At 35.9% G+C, this 15,427-nt stretch overlaps 1 long non-coding RNA gene across 1 annotated transcript; it reads right to left on the bottom strand.

Annotated features, from left to right (window-relative positions):
- Positions 1–4,033: 4,033 nt before the first annotated feature.
- Positions 4,034–14,913, bottom strand: LOC139035932 (uncharacterized). The gene is made up of 2 exons (XR_011488586.1): positions 14,769–14,913; positions 4,034–5,495 (listed from the first exon to the last, which is right to left on the bottom strand). It is a non-coding gene; the product is annotated as an uncharacterized lncRNA (long non-coding RNA).
- Positions 14,914–15,427: the final 514 nt, after the last annotated feature.

Genomic DNA, 15,427 nt, shown 5'->3' on the forward strand with positions numbered 1-15,427 from the left:
AGATGTGATTTATGTGGCCAGCTTTACAGCTTGTCTTTTGAGTAATATCAGATCTCAGCATCTTCCTTCAAAAATGAGGCACTGGCTATCTTTGAGAATCATTATCAGTTCCAAAACTGAATAACTGAATTGAATGTTGATTTGAAAACTGGAGAAATATATGGGTAAGAGACAGACTGTGAGACAAATGGCAGCCATCCACTTGTGTGCTCTCAACAGAACACTAAGGAAGAATTGCAAGCTCATCTGCCTAATTAATTATCTAATTTGATTAAAAATTACATTTGATTTGATTTGCAAAGGGCACTGATAAAGACCCTACCAATGGCTCTAAATGCATGGTCTCCAAATGCTGGAAAGAAAACAGTTCCTTATATCAAGGTCAGAGTTTCCTCAAGCTGAGAAGTTTAATTCTTATGTGTCTAATTTTGAGTCCAGGAAAATAAATTCAAAAATAGGGATGATACAAATATCAAATGATGAAGTGACAACTTAATTCTAACCAGAAGCAATAGTCAGAGAAAGTAAGTGATTAAGAATGACAGATAAACCATAACTTAGGAAAGGTTTATTCTTCTATAAAGCTAACAAGTCTTCCCAGAGTTGAATAGGTGAACTACATAAGTCCATTAAACTACCACAAAAGAAATGCAGCAGAATAGAACTTTTCTAAGATTGTTGATATGAATGCTTAGGAGATTTGAGTTGTTCCTCATGGTAGCTGCTCTTAGTAAGTCAACAAATTGAAATGAAGATACATACTTGACATCGAATACATCTCATATTCATGTTTGACAATAGATTTTCACTTTTTGGATGTGTTATATTCAAATGAGAGTGGATTGAAATATCATATATTGGACACGGGAGTCAAGAACAGGACTGAAAAGTCAACACCAAGAGTGCTAGGCACTCCTTGGTAAGAGGAGGATGGGAACTGAGGCCAGATTTGGAACGTGAGTCACAGGAATGTGCTAGCTTTCTTTGTGTTATTCACGAATACAGATGCATGTTGCTGAAGAATTTTTGGCTTGAAAATGGGAACAAAAATTAGTGGCAAAAACATTCATGATACATAAAGTGTTCTTAGAAGCATGATATACTTTTCTGTATGGGGTGATGGATTTCGGGTGTGTTTAAACACATTACCTGGTCAGGCAATCTCAAGACATACTGAAATAGTGGAATTCATGAAACTCTTGGAACTTGGAGCTCTGGTTACATTTGCTCAGCACCTGGTTGCCTGTCTCAGCATAAAACCAGCTGGCAGCTGTTTTTTGTTTCATTTTGTAAGACTTTGTTATTTATTGTCCAAATGCTCCTCATGAATTTCCAAAGCACAAAAATTCAGGCCAGTGAAGATTGAGGAACTTGTTTGGGTCAGTGAGAAATGTCACCTCTATATAAATAACTATCCTGTATTTTTCTCTTTCATATTATTTTCAAGGGGTCTTAGTGAAAAGTCTTCCTTTGACTACCCCTCCATTTGAAGATGTTTCAGTGAACAACTCACATTCAAGGTGTCCCAAAAATCAATTCATCATCCTGCTTTAATGCATAAACCCAACCCACTCATCCTGTGTGACAGACAGCTCAGAGTGGGACAGGGGCATCCCTGTTTTCACCCGTGCACAAGAGATGCTGACCTTTTCTCTGAAAGACATTCCAAGACTATTTTGGTGCCCTGACTAGGATTCTTATTCCTGAGATGATTAAGAACACATCTGGAATTTCAAGTGGAGCAGAGCACTTGAATTGAAAAGAGGTCTGACAAATGGTTTTTAGGTGAAGGAAGAGAGTTGGACATTCTTTCTCTAAAATTTTAAAAAAGATATCCACACCTGGATCAGATTCCAAGAATATCATGCAGTAAATATGATGTCTAAGACAATGTTCCTTAGGATAGGATTGTGGTCGAATATTCTCAGAGGAGGTTTCCCTAGTGGCTCAGGCTACAAAGAATCTGTCTGCAATGGAGGAAACCTGGATTCCAGCCAGGGTTAGGAAGATCCCCTGGAGAAGGGAATGGCTACCCATTCCAGTATTCTTGCCATGAGAATCCCATGGATTGAGGAGCCTGGTGAGCAACTCAAGAGTTGGACATGACTAAGCGACTCTCTCTCTCTCTCTCTCTCTCTCACACACACACACACACACACACACACACACACGCACGCACACATTCTTAGAGGAGCTACTATTCAGCTTCCAAGCAGAAGGATGGAGGGAAGAGGAAGTCATTTTCCTGGTTTGTGAGGAAGGTCAGTACTTGAAGTGTGCCAGGCCTGTACTAACACTTTTTATCAAGTACCTAACAATAATTTGACAGCAGCTTGCTAAAATATGTATTGTCAATTCCTTTAAATAGACTGAAAAAAAAAAGGAAATCTTTCCAAAATCTTTCAGTAAATGAAGGGGAATAAGGTTTCCACCAACTGTGGTGCAGTTTATAAAACTTTCTTACTAAACCAGAGTCTTTATTTTGACCCTGTTTACAATCCACATAATTCATCCTATTAGTAAAAGAACCTAACGCCTGAAGATAACCATCAATAGTCAAATGATATCCGCAAACTTAAGAATCATACATTAGGTAGGTGACTACTGAGTTTTGTTTCTTTTTTTTTTCCTGAAATGCATATTAGAGTCCAAGTTTTGGAATACACACATACAGAGAATAAACAGAACATTAATGCTACTGCCTGTCTTGTAAACAAATTAAAGAGCAGAATAAATTATTTGAATGTATTCATTAAACATGTACTAGATTCTGAGATAGGCTTTCCAGGTGTCACAGTGGTAAAGAATCCACCTATCAACACAGGAGATGCAAGAGACATGGGTTCGATCCCTGGGTCAGGAAGATCCCCTGGAGAAGGAAATGGCAACTTATTCCAGTATTCTTGCCTGGAAAATTCCATGGTCAGAGGAGCCTGGTTGACCAGAGTCCATGGGGTCACAAAGAGTTGGACACAATTGAACGAGTAAGCACACACAGATACTGAGATAAAGCATTAACAGGGGAAAAGCCCACGGCCCTCTCCCCAAGAAACCTAAAGCATAACTTAAGAAGCTCACATCAATAAATAATCACAATGCAACGATAATATGTTCAAATTGAGTTATGAACAGGGAAGAATAAGAGACAGCTCAAAGTATAATTAATCAGCTGGAGAGGATGCTAAGACACCAGGGAATTTATCACAAAAGAAAAAAAAAATGATTTGTATACTGAAAAATGACCAGGTGTGCTCCCAATGCATGTATACTGGGGGCAGGAGGAATGTGGGTCGGTGCCTATCTGGAAACTGTGACTGTCACTATTTGAGAATAGTGACAAGTAGGAAGATGAGTATTGTTCAGGTTATGAGGTGCTTTGTATGCCTACATCTGGACTTGGACTTCAGTTTTCAAAGAGGGCACAAACTTGTAGCTTTCTGACTCACAGATGCATTCTGTTGGTTCAGAAGGAATGTTTTTAAATTAACTGTCTAGAGAGCACTCTAAGACCTATTGTATTTTCTAGACATACTCCTTTTTTTCATGTTACCTACTGACCTGCCTTGCCCACAAAGGCATTTTTAGTGTGCAACCCATATTATGATGCATGATGATCCATCAAACATTTTGAATCTAGAGTGATATAAGATCTGGATTATTAAAAATATTTTCATGAAAATATATTAAAACAAGAGAAAACAAGTTTAATATTCCAAATGATAAACAGCATATATCTGAGCTACAATGATAGATAAAAAAACAAAGAATCTGTGGCAGAATGAACAACATATAATGATTAACCAAATATTAATAATTGTTATAGAAAGGGTGAAACTGATAAAAGTTTTAAATTGCAGCTTACTATAATCATATATAATTACATGAAGTAAAAGCAAAGCAGTAAATAAAAATACTTCATTGTCATTAGTTGTTGATAAAGAGTTAACTGGGCATGGTTAGTGCAATTAAACTATCCAATGTATTTGAAACTGTGCTATGGAGGCTGATAGGCAAAAGACTGTTAAACCAGAAGTACTGATTAATTACTTTATTGGACCATTAAACATCTGGCTTGTCTTTGCTACTCAATAAACTTAAACAGTTCATTAAAAACCAATGAAACATGACAGAAAAAAATTAGAGGCTTTGTTTTCTTATTTCTTTTCAGCTTACCTATGGATTAGAGGCTCTTATTTCCTTTAGCATTTCCACCTCCAAATATCTAATGGAAAGTCACAGACTTTGCTGAGTAATGGCAAATTCCACACCCCAAATCAAAACCAGAAACTGCAAACCTGTAACTCTTTAGTAATTGTGAATAAACCAAGTTGCAGAGGTCAGTAGAGAAGGAAAATCCTTTTTGTAATATATGCCAGAAGTCTTTCTGAAATTTATTTACAACTTCAATGTTAATGCATCTTGGCAACCATTCCTTGCAGGTTACTATTTAACAAACAAATGCAGGTCAGAGTATTGAATGACTGGGGGCCTCAATTCACATTTTAAAATGTATAAACTAATACAGTAAATAAGGTATTAAAGTTCACCATACTAACCAATGACTGTAATATTAATATTCATTTATCTTCCAATAGACTTAAAGAGATATATCTACATAAAGATGTATAAGTATTTTATTGCAGAACCTTTTTTTCATTTTTTCACCTTAATTTCTGAACATATTTCTATATCAGATTCTTAATGAGTAGATAGCATTTTATTCTTTTTAACCATTTAACTGTTATTGTAAATGTATATTGTGCTTGTTTTTGCACTTATAAATCCACTCCAGTGAAAACTCTCCCAGATATCACCATAGTCTTAGATAATTATGTTCTTTTAATGAATTCTGAGAAGTGAAATTCCTTGGTTATTAATAGGTATCTGAGGCTTTTCTGCCTGTGGCCAACTTGGGAAGCATTATCGAGTTACTTTCATTAGTAAAAATATTAATTAATTATTAATTTAAAACCTTATCTATAAATATTCTGGGAAGATGAAGGGGTGGCACAGGTCTTGAATATCCCCAAATCCACATATCAAGGCAAACAGTACAAAAACCAAAGACATGGGAATAGCATTTACAATAAAGCTAGGTTACACAAAATAACCACAACCCTCAAATTAAAAACAGATGAAGACAAACTACCAATCACCACAAGACCTACATAGCATCAGGGTCCAGGTGGAGATAGCAAAAGGGAGACGTGAGGTAGCTCACAGATGCGAGGATAACAGACTCAAAATAGCCCATGAATTCTTCCTGGATCTTGTGGCTGACCAGCTGGAGAAGAGCATCTGAAACTGAGATGTTATCCATTCTCTAATTCATGCTGAGCCAAACAGAGTGGAGATGGGAGAGGCTGGGTGGTCTGTTCCCAGACTGTTCCCCGAAACCCATTTCCCAGGTCACCTGCCTTGGAGGGGACTGTAGGAATCCACGCTCAGAAAATGCTTCTTAGTTTGGCATTTAAATCCGGCAGCCAGAAATAACACTGAAAAGGAAAGAGAAGGTCCAGGTGAAAATGGGGAAAGCAAGAGTCTGGAAGTTCCGGAAAGCAACCCACCATAATTCTGAAGTCTGTTCCCAGGACTGAGGACATACCTGTACTGACGTCAACCTACTTCCTTTTCCTGCATCACTATCTCAGTCCGTGCCCACAAAATGCTGGCTTAACAAAAACTAAGGCAGATGCCCCAGGGAAAAAACAAAACAAAATCGCAGAACCTATGGAAGCCAGGCATGAGAGGGCGACTGTCAACTGCCCTGAACCTGTTCCAGGCAGACCACGAAGGCAGCACTTGTGCAGATGAGACACGAAGTGTCCAAAAGCTGCTCTTGCGTCACTACAGAGCTAGATCTCCGCCGAAAGCGGGGCCGCGAACTTTGCTAGGCACTTAGTGCTGCCTGCAAGGGAGGCGGAAGAACTGCGCATGCTCCAGCTATTTATGGACATTGCTATCCCTTTCACCTGGCGGAACGTCCCTGGTGGCACAAACGGTAAAGCGTCTACCTGCAATGGAAGTAGACCCGGGTTCAATCCCTGAGTCAGGAAGATACCCTGGCAAAGAAAATGGCAACCCACTCCAGTATTCTTGCCTGGGAAATCTCCATGGACAGAGGAGCCTGGTCGGGCTACGGTCCATGGGGTCTGAAAGAGTCAGACAGGACTGAGTAAATTCACTTTTGCTATCCCTTTCCCCGAGTTTTGACAGGTACCCACCACTTACTCCTTAAAAGTTTCCCACTTTCCTCCTTCAGGCAGAAAATGGTCTTTAAAGAACGAGGAACTAGGAAAGTCCAATTCCTCAATGAAGGAATAGAGGTTTTGCTCCGCTTTGAGGAGGGATTCCTTGGTGGTTCAGACGGTAAAGAATCTGTCTGCAATATGGGAAACCTGGGTTCAATCTCTGGGTTGGGAAGATCCCCTGGAGGAGGGCATGGCAACCCACTCCAGTATTCTTGCCTGGAGAATCCCCATGGACAGAGGAGCCTGGTGGGCTACAGTCCATGGGATCACAAAGAGTGGGATAGGACTGAGCTACTAAGTACAGTACTGCTTTGCGGAGCATGGTCTCCTTGACTGGCATGAGCCACACAGGTCAAAGGAAATTTGGTGGCAATCCAAACGGGAGTAAAGGATTTCCTGACACAGAGCATTTCAGAAGGGAGTGAATTCGTTAAAACAGAACAAAGAGCAGAGATAATGAAGATGCTGCACATTTAGTGGGCCAGGGAAAGCCAACGTTTTCCGTGAGTTAGTAGCCAATGTTTATAGCCTCAAGACAAAGAAAATTCCGGCTGGAAGGGTGGCATTAGGTGGTCGGTTAGGGCGCTTTAGGAGGAGTACCAGGGTACCAGGATGGGCATTTTGCCTAATTTGGGGTCAGGAAGCTTGCTGGTGATGGGGGTGGGGGGGATGCTTTCCTAGTAGCTCAACAGTAAGGAGTCTGCCTGCCAATTCCTGCCAATGTCGGAGGATGTAGATTTGATCCCTGGGTTGAGAAGATCCCCCAGAGAAGGAAATGGCAACCCACTCCGGTACCCTTGCCTGGGAAATCCCATGGACAGAGGAGCTTGGCAGGCTAGAGTCCATGGGGCTGCAGTCAGACTTGACTAAGTGACTATACAACAAGGGGGCTCAGTCGACTTCGGAGAAGACCTTGGGTCTGAGCTCTGCTTCTGTGGCCTTAGGATAGGACTCCACAGGAAGGACCTAGTTGGGGTCCACCCCACCCAAGAGGCTCAGTAAAATCTTCTGAATATTACTGAAAAGAACAGAAGCGGGAGCTCTGAGAAATGGGAAAAGCTACTCTGAATTACACCTCCTTCCACAAGTTCAGGCTAATTCATCTTATAGAAGATGAACAATAGGAAAGTCCTGAGGTCAAATTCCACACTTAGTTAACAAAAGAAATAGGACAACAAGAATGATAATAGCATTTCTATGTTAAATGAAAACACACCAAAGTCTTGTCGCAGAAACCATCAAAATTCACACCTTAAAAGTAAGCTGAAAGGTTTAAGAAAGCCTGTAAGACATGACAGAACAACATACATCATAATAATATAAAAACCTCAAGTGAGATGATGAAAGTCCGAAAATAATTATGTATAAATGAAAATTCTTGAATGGAGACTGAATTAGGGAAAAAATGGACTAAATAAACACAATAGACAATATCTTAAGAGAAAAAGAAGGTGGAAAATGAAGTTTTTAATAAGCAAAAAATTTAAAAATTTGAGAGAATGTTAAAAATCATATACTGTATCCATTCTATGAATAATAGGGGTGCCTGAAGATTAAAACCAAATCAAAGGAATAAACCAAATACTAAAACTTGCAATTCACAAAAGCTTTCTGGAAATTAAAAAGATTTGAAACTATGTTGAAAATACCAACCTGGGATGAATACCACCAGTTGTATTCTAATAAAATATCTAGGCTTTATAGAAAAAGGAAAAAAATACCATTTCTCAGCTAGCAGACAAAAAACCAAGATATTTATAAGAGAAAGAAAATTTTATTATCATCTTACATTTCAAAGCAGCATATGGACAACATGAAGAAAAGAGAAATATTTATATACTAAAGGAGAGAAAATCTGAGACAAATGTTTTATATCCAGCAAATGTGACTTTTCAAGTTTAAAAACCACATACAAGACAACTATTATTAATTAACATATAAAAGTTTGGTAATATTGTTTCCATGAGCACTTCCTGAGGTCTCTATTAGATAATGAGCTTAGGCAAAGTAACTTTAAAAACATTTATAAGATCTACTGATAATCATTAAACATAGTTATAGAACTAAGAATAAATTGGGATTAAAAAGAGTACAGGTTGTCATGGCTACATGCTCAGGCAATGTAGATATTATACAAGTATGAAAACAGGGAGAATTGGGAGAGTTTATGCAAACAAATGCTAACTCTTTTTTGTATGTTGTTGGTAAATTACAATGTTATTCTGAGACAGATATGTGTGTGTAAGTGGGCATAAAGTAAATGTGTAATTATAGAATAATCTATCTTTCATCCATTGTATCCTTCAGAACCAGAATTCTCAGGATACAGATACAAGTTACGTTAAAAATTCTCTAATCCTAAATTTCAATATCAATATGAATTTATGAGTCCTCTGTGTGTACATGTCTGTGTTTTTAGCATATATAATTTCTTGGTTCTGTCAACAGATAAGGACTAGAAATAATAATCAACAACCCAAAAGTAATGAGTAGCCTTAGTGACTGGATTATGATCTTGAAATACCAAGTACCATTAAAAAACAAAAAGAAAAACCAGGGCATCTTAAAGAAATATCTGATTCCATGTCTGAGTCAGAAAATGTACATTTTCATGTAACAGAGAACAAGGAAACTCTCAACTGCTATGGTCATGTCAAGAGCTAGTTAGAAGAGGCTTTGATCACAAATGGGACAATTTGAGCTTCCAAAGAGATAATAATTTTGATTTATCAAAACCCACCAAATGTGTTTAAATCAGTAAATTCATGAAAATATAAAACAAAAGCTTGTAAGTCTCCCTAGGAAAATGATCAGAAATAAATCCATTATCTCAAAGGTGAAAATATTATAAAAGAAAGTATCAAACATTTCTCTCACCTTTTCTTTATAATTATACTATTAGATAATCAAATAGTAGTAAACAAGGCAAGTGTTATTTCATTTTAAAAGGTCTAACTAATAAATAAAAAAACAGTTATAAAAGTTGAACATCACCATGTGAAATCCTCCTAAAGGATTACTAGACTGAGGCATTGAGGCATTGACTTGGCACTGAGTTGCTGAAATAACCAAAAGACATATCCAGAGTTTTATCCTTCCTTTAGTCTCACCAACTGAGGATGCCTTCACCAATATCTAGACTTAGGAAACCACAGATGAAATTTTCGACTCATAAACCATGAAGAAAGGAAAGGGCCAAAGAGAAAGGAGTCTATAGATGAAAAGATCCTTACAAGTTACAAGGATGCATTTTTGGAAGATTAAACTACAAAGAATCATAAAGATAGGCTTAAAATGAAAGTCAGGATTGGAAATAATTTTAAGGGATGTGTCTATGAGATTATAAGAGGTCAAAAAGAAAGAGTTTCTGGAATGACTGACAGAGTTCGATGGTTAGGTATTGTGCTTACAAGGGTACTTGTTTCATAGTATTCCACTAAGTTAGAAATTTGTATACTTTTCTGAATATGTTTCTTTTTACAGGAAAAAGATTAAAGCAAAAGAATGGATAGAACATTGTACCATCATATGTGATTTTTTTTTTCCTCCTACCCCAGGACAATAATGGACAGGTTCTTTTCATTTTTCTTCTTTCTCCTCCTCCTCCTTTTTCCCTCACTCTCTCTCTCTGCTACGTTTTGCAGCTGTTTACAGGCAACATCTGAAATAATTTGCATTTATTTGATTGCAAAAAGTGAACATTTTATCCTTTGTTCATTATAGCATTTTTAGTATTTCCTTTGAGAAATTCTCCTCTCAATATCTTTGTATCTATTTAATCATTATTGTATGATTAATTTCTAACTAACTTGGAAGAACTCTTTTAATATCAAGGTTGTTACTCTTATACCTGATCTACAAATTGTTATTTAATTTTTTATTTTATATAGGATAATTCATTAACTATTAAAATATTTACATTAGATATAGTTAAATTTATGTATTTAATTATCTTGTTTTTCTTTTACGCTCAGAAATTCTTTCTTCCCTTCAAAATTATTGCAATGTTTGTTCATATTTTTTCTCATTCTTATATGGTTAACTTTTCCTTTTTTATCTTTTTAAGGCATCTGCAGTTTATTTTAATGGATGATTTAAGATTCAGAACAACAAAATTATGCTCTTCCGAAAAGATAGCCATTATTCCATCATAACTTTTTGGAAAGTCTATAATTTCTCCCACTTGTGTGAAATGCTCTTTTTTTAATCAGAATGAATATTTTTCTCAAATGTGAAAATCAAAACAAAAATTTCAGATACCTAAAGCTGGCATTATCACCAGTGTTTATTTTGTGAACATTTAACGAAGCATGATGCATATAATGTACAGAAATTATTGAGTAGATGTAACCAGACCTCAGATAAAAATCATCTATCCTTCAGAAGCATCCCTGGTCCTCCCAGTCACCATTCCTCTACCATGGTAACTCTTAATAACCTCTTTATTCATTTTTGATAGTTATGTAAATGAGATCTTACAGAATGTAACATTTTACACTAAGATTCTTTTGCTCAAACTTAAGTTTATAGACTATTCTCGTTGTAAAGTGGTAATAATTCTAAGAACATATAAGTTATTTATCTATTCCACAATTTCCATTTTTTACTACAAATAATGCTACTATGAATGTCCATTGTACATATATTTTGATAAACATATGTTTGCATCATATGGTTAGATATAACCTTTCAGAGTGGAAATGCTGAATCGTGGGATGTGTAACTATTGCCAAGAAGTGTTTGTACAAAGTTACACACCACAGTTATGTTTCTTTTGATACTTACTGATGCTCCAGGGCCTCACTATTATTTGGTGTTAGTCATTTTATTTTAGACATTATGCCATTGCAGTTTTAACTTGTATTTCTATAACAACTAATGAGCTTGTGCACCATCTTTTAAGTTTATCAGTTATTTGGATAGGCTATTTTGTGAAATGTCTTTAAATCTTTTGCCTCTTTTCTCTATTTGACTGACTGCTTTTTCAAAAATTTGATTTAAAATGTGTTCCTCATATATTTTGGATAACATTCTTTGTCATAAATTGCAGGACCAAACAATATAATCTTCAAAAATAGAGTATATATTTTGTTAGATGTTTTGTGAGGTATTTGATTTTAATGCTATTTTTAACTGACACTGTTTCCTAAATTTAATTTTCTTTTTCTTGATTAGCAGTAAACTGAAATAAAATTTAATTATTATATTGACATTTTATTCAATTACCATGTGAATTCACTTAGTCCTATGTCCTAAGTGTAGATTCTTTTGAATTTTGTTCATTCACATTCATGTCATCTGCAAATAATTACAATCATTTCTTCCTTTTCATGCCTTTATCACTTGTTTCCTGCCTTACTACACCAGCAAGGAACTGTATTGTATTGTTGATAGAAGTTATGATAGCAAAGAAAAAGCTTTCAAAGTTTTTGATAAATTTTTTTTATTATACCAAGGAATTTCCTTTCTATTCCTAGATTACTAAGAAGTTTTAAGATAAATAGGTGTTATAATAATCATGTGATCTTTCTTTTTATTATAGCAAATGTTATGATTAATTTTTAAAAATATAAGCTAATATTGCATTCCTTAAAGGAGCATAATTTCATATGATTTTTAAGTCATACTTGGTTTTGCTAATATTTTCTTTAGAAAAAATTTAAGTATACTTATGAGAAATTGGTCTATAAGTTTCTTGTAATATCCTTGTCAAATATTGGTGTTAAAGTGCTTCTGGCCTCGTAAAATACGTTGGGACGTATAGCAAGTTGATTAATAGCCCTCCAAAGGTATCTCCATGTCCTAAAGCCTGGAACCTATGAATATGACCTTATTTGGGCCGGGGTGAGGGGGGAGGTCTTTTCCAGTGTAATTAAGGATGTTGATGTGAAACTATCCTTGATTTAATGCGGGTCCTAAAACTGACGCGATGGACATGAGTTTGAGTATGCTCTGCGAGTCGGTGATGGACAGGCAAGCCTGGCATGCTGCAGTCCACGGGATCGCAAAGAGTCAGACACGACTGAGCAACTGGACTGAACTGAACTGAACTGAAACTCAGTGAGAATGGTCCTTCCAAGAGAGAGGCAGAGGGAGATTGCAGGAGAGAAAACCACGGGAAGACCTAGGTAGAGACTGGAGTTGCTGCTGCTGCTGCAAATCAGTTGTGCCCGACTCTTTGCGACCCCGTGGACTGTAGCCCACCAGGCTCCTCCGTCCGTGGGATTCTCCAGGCAAGAATACTGGAGTGGGTTGCCAGATCCTTCTCCAGGGGATCTTCCTGATTCAAGGATCGAACCCAGGTCTCCCTCATTGCGGGCAGACGCTTTAACCTCTGAGCCACCAGGGAAGCCCAAATCAAGGAACACCTGGAGCCAGAACCTGAATGAACCACAGTGGGACTCTCCCATACAGCCCTCAGAAAGGTGGCCCTGATAACAGCACCTTGATTTCAGATTTGTGGGCTCCAGAGCTCTGGAAAAATGATTTCATCTAAATCATCAAACTCATGGCCATTTGTTACCGCAGTACTAGAAAATAAATACAGGAAGTGTTCCCTGTTTTCTCATATTTGGAGTTTGTGTAAGATTGGTAAATATTTATTGCTTAAAAGTTTGAAAAAATTCATCCTTGAAGACAAATAGACTGAAGGATTATAGAAACTATTTCTATTAAAATTCTATTTATTTGGAAGAGAGAGGATACCTTATATTTGATATTTAAATTTTAATGAATTGGGTGATATGTTTTTTTCTTTGGAAAATCTCATCTAGATTTTCAAATTTGTTGTTCACAGTATCCTCTGTTATACCTTATTAGACTTTTTAATTTGAAATAATTGAAGATTCACATGCAGTTTTAAGATAAATACAGAGAGATCCTTGTACCCTTTATTCAGTTTCCCCATGTGGCAAGATCTTGAAAAACTACAATGCATTTACAGCCAGGATAGTGACACTGATATAGTCAAGATACAAAATATTTCCACCACACACAGTATTCTTCATGTTGCTCTCATAACTACTTTCCTTCTATCTTTGCCTTTGTGTTTCAAGGCACCCTCTAATCTCTTCTCCATTTCTATAATCTTGTCATTTTTTTTTAACGTTACATAAATGAAATAATATACTACATAACTTTGACAGGATTCTTCACTTACTGTAATTCTTTTGATCCATCTAGATTGCACTGTATATTAAAAATTCATTCCTTTTTATTGCTTAGAGGCACATCATGGTTTGAATGTAGCAAAGTTTGTAATTTAATTGACAAATACCTAGGTTGTTGCCAACTTTTGGGTATTATGAATAAAGCTGCTACAAACACTCATGAAGAAGTTTTTGTGTAAATTTTCATTTCCTTAAAGTAAGTGACCACATGGTAATTGCAGGATCATATAGTTATATGCTTTTTTTTTTTTTAAGAAACTGCCAAAAGGTTTTGCAGGGTAGATGAACTGTTTTACATATTTAACAGCAAAGAATGAGTCATTCAGTTTCTTTGCATCCTTACCAGCATTTGATGTTCTCATTGTTTTTAAGTTTAGCCATTCTGATTTGTGATCTCACATTGTGGGTTTAATTTGCATTTCTCTAATACCTAGTAATATTAAATATCTTTCAACACACTCATTTGATATCTATATATCAGCTGCAGTGAAATTTCTATTTATATCATTTTTTACCCATTTGTTAGCCTGATTTGTTTTTACTTTTGTGTTTTGAGAGTTCTTTCCATATTATTGATCCTCTGATTAGTCAAATATGTGGTTTGCATATATTTTATCCCACTCTATAGCTTATCTTTCCATATCATTAAGAAAATCTTTTACAAAAGTTTTAATTTTGATGAAGTGCAATTTATCAACTATTCTTTCAGATTGTGGTTTTGGGTCAATTTTAATACCTATTGATCTACCCTCAGATCCAGAAAGATTTTGCCTATATTGTTTTCTAAAAGTTATTTTGCTATACATCCAGTTCTGTGATCCATTTTGAGTTCATTTCTATATAAACTGTGAGGTTTAAGTTGAAGTTCATTTTTTTTTTTTTTTTTTTGCCAATGGATATCCAATTGCTACAGCATCTTTGTTTTTTAAAAAATTTATCTCTCCATTCAGTTGCTTTTGCACCTTTGTCAAAAAAAAGTTGAGCAAATTTGTGTATTTCCATTATCTAGTCCTTTATTATCTTTCATCGCTGTCTACTGGTGTTATTTTACCAGTCTGAATGAAATTTTGAAACATTATCTCTCATTAATCCATCTACCTTCCCCATTTACTACTGTCAAATATATACATTCTTTTTGAATTACATAAAACAGAATTATAATGTTTACTTCAACAATTAAACATAATTTAAAAAATTCAAGAGGAGAAAGTTTACTGTACATTCTCATATTTTTGCATGCCATATTTTTTTCTTTCTTACTCAAGCTCTAAAATTCTTTCTTCATTTCCTTCCTATTTAGAGCATTTCTCCCCCACCCTTTTTTGGGGGGAGTAGGGTAGAGGCATACCTGTAACAAATTTTCTTAGTTGTTTTGCTTCTGAGAATGTCTTGGTCTTCCCTTTATTACTGGAGGATATTTTCTGGGCATAAGATTCTGGGCTGACAGTTCTTTCAGTACTTAAAAAATGTGCCACTTCCTTCTGGCCTCTATAGGTTCTATTGAGAAATGCACTGTCATTTAAATTGTTTCATTAGTGAAGCATAACCTCTTGCTGCCCTCAAGATTCTTCTTTAACATTTTTTCTGACTCTGTCCTACAGGTCTCTCTTGTATAAGGATAATTATGATTATATTTGGGCCACCCACATAATCTAGAATAATATCTATCTCAAGATTCTTAACAAAGTGCCTTTTGCCATGTAAGATAGCATATTCATAGGTTCCAAGGATTAGCTCATGGTCATTTTGGGGGGAACCATTATTCTGCCTATCACATTTTCCAACTTACTTTATAAGCCAAGAAACTTTATGAATCCAAAACTAGGGGGGAAAAGCCACATAGGTACATAAAAAGCATTCTGTAAAATACTAGCTAGGTGCATTCCCAGTATATAATAAGTGCAACATGCAATAAACAAGTAGTTCTTGCCAGACTAACAGGTTTCATTATACATTCAGTAATCAATATAACTTAATATATGCAATATTAAAGGAGCAAAAAATACA

The sequence above is a fragment of the Odocoileus virginianus genome, chromosome 7 (genome assembly GCF_023699985.2).
Source record: "Odocoileus virginianus isolate 20LAN1187 ecotype Illinois chromosome 7, Ovbor_1.2, whole genome shotgun sequence".
NCBI classification, from domain to species: domain Eukaryota; kingdom Metazoa; phylum Chordata; class Mammalia; order Artiodactyla; family Cervidae; genus Odocoileus; species Odocoileus virginianus.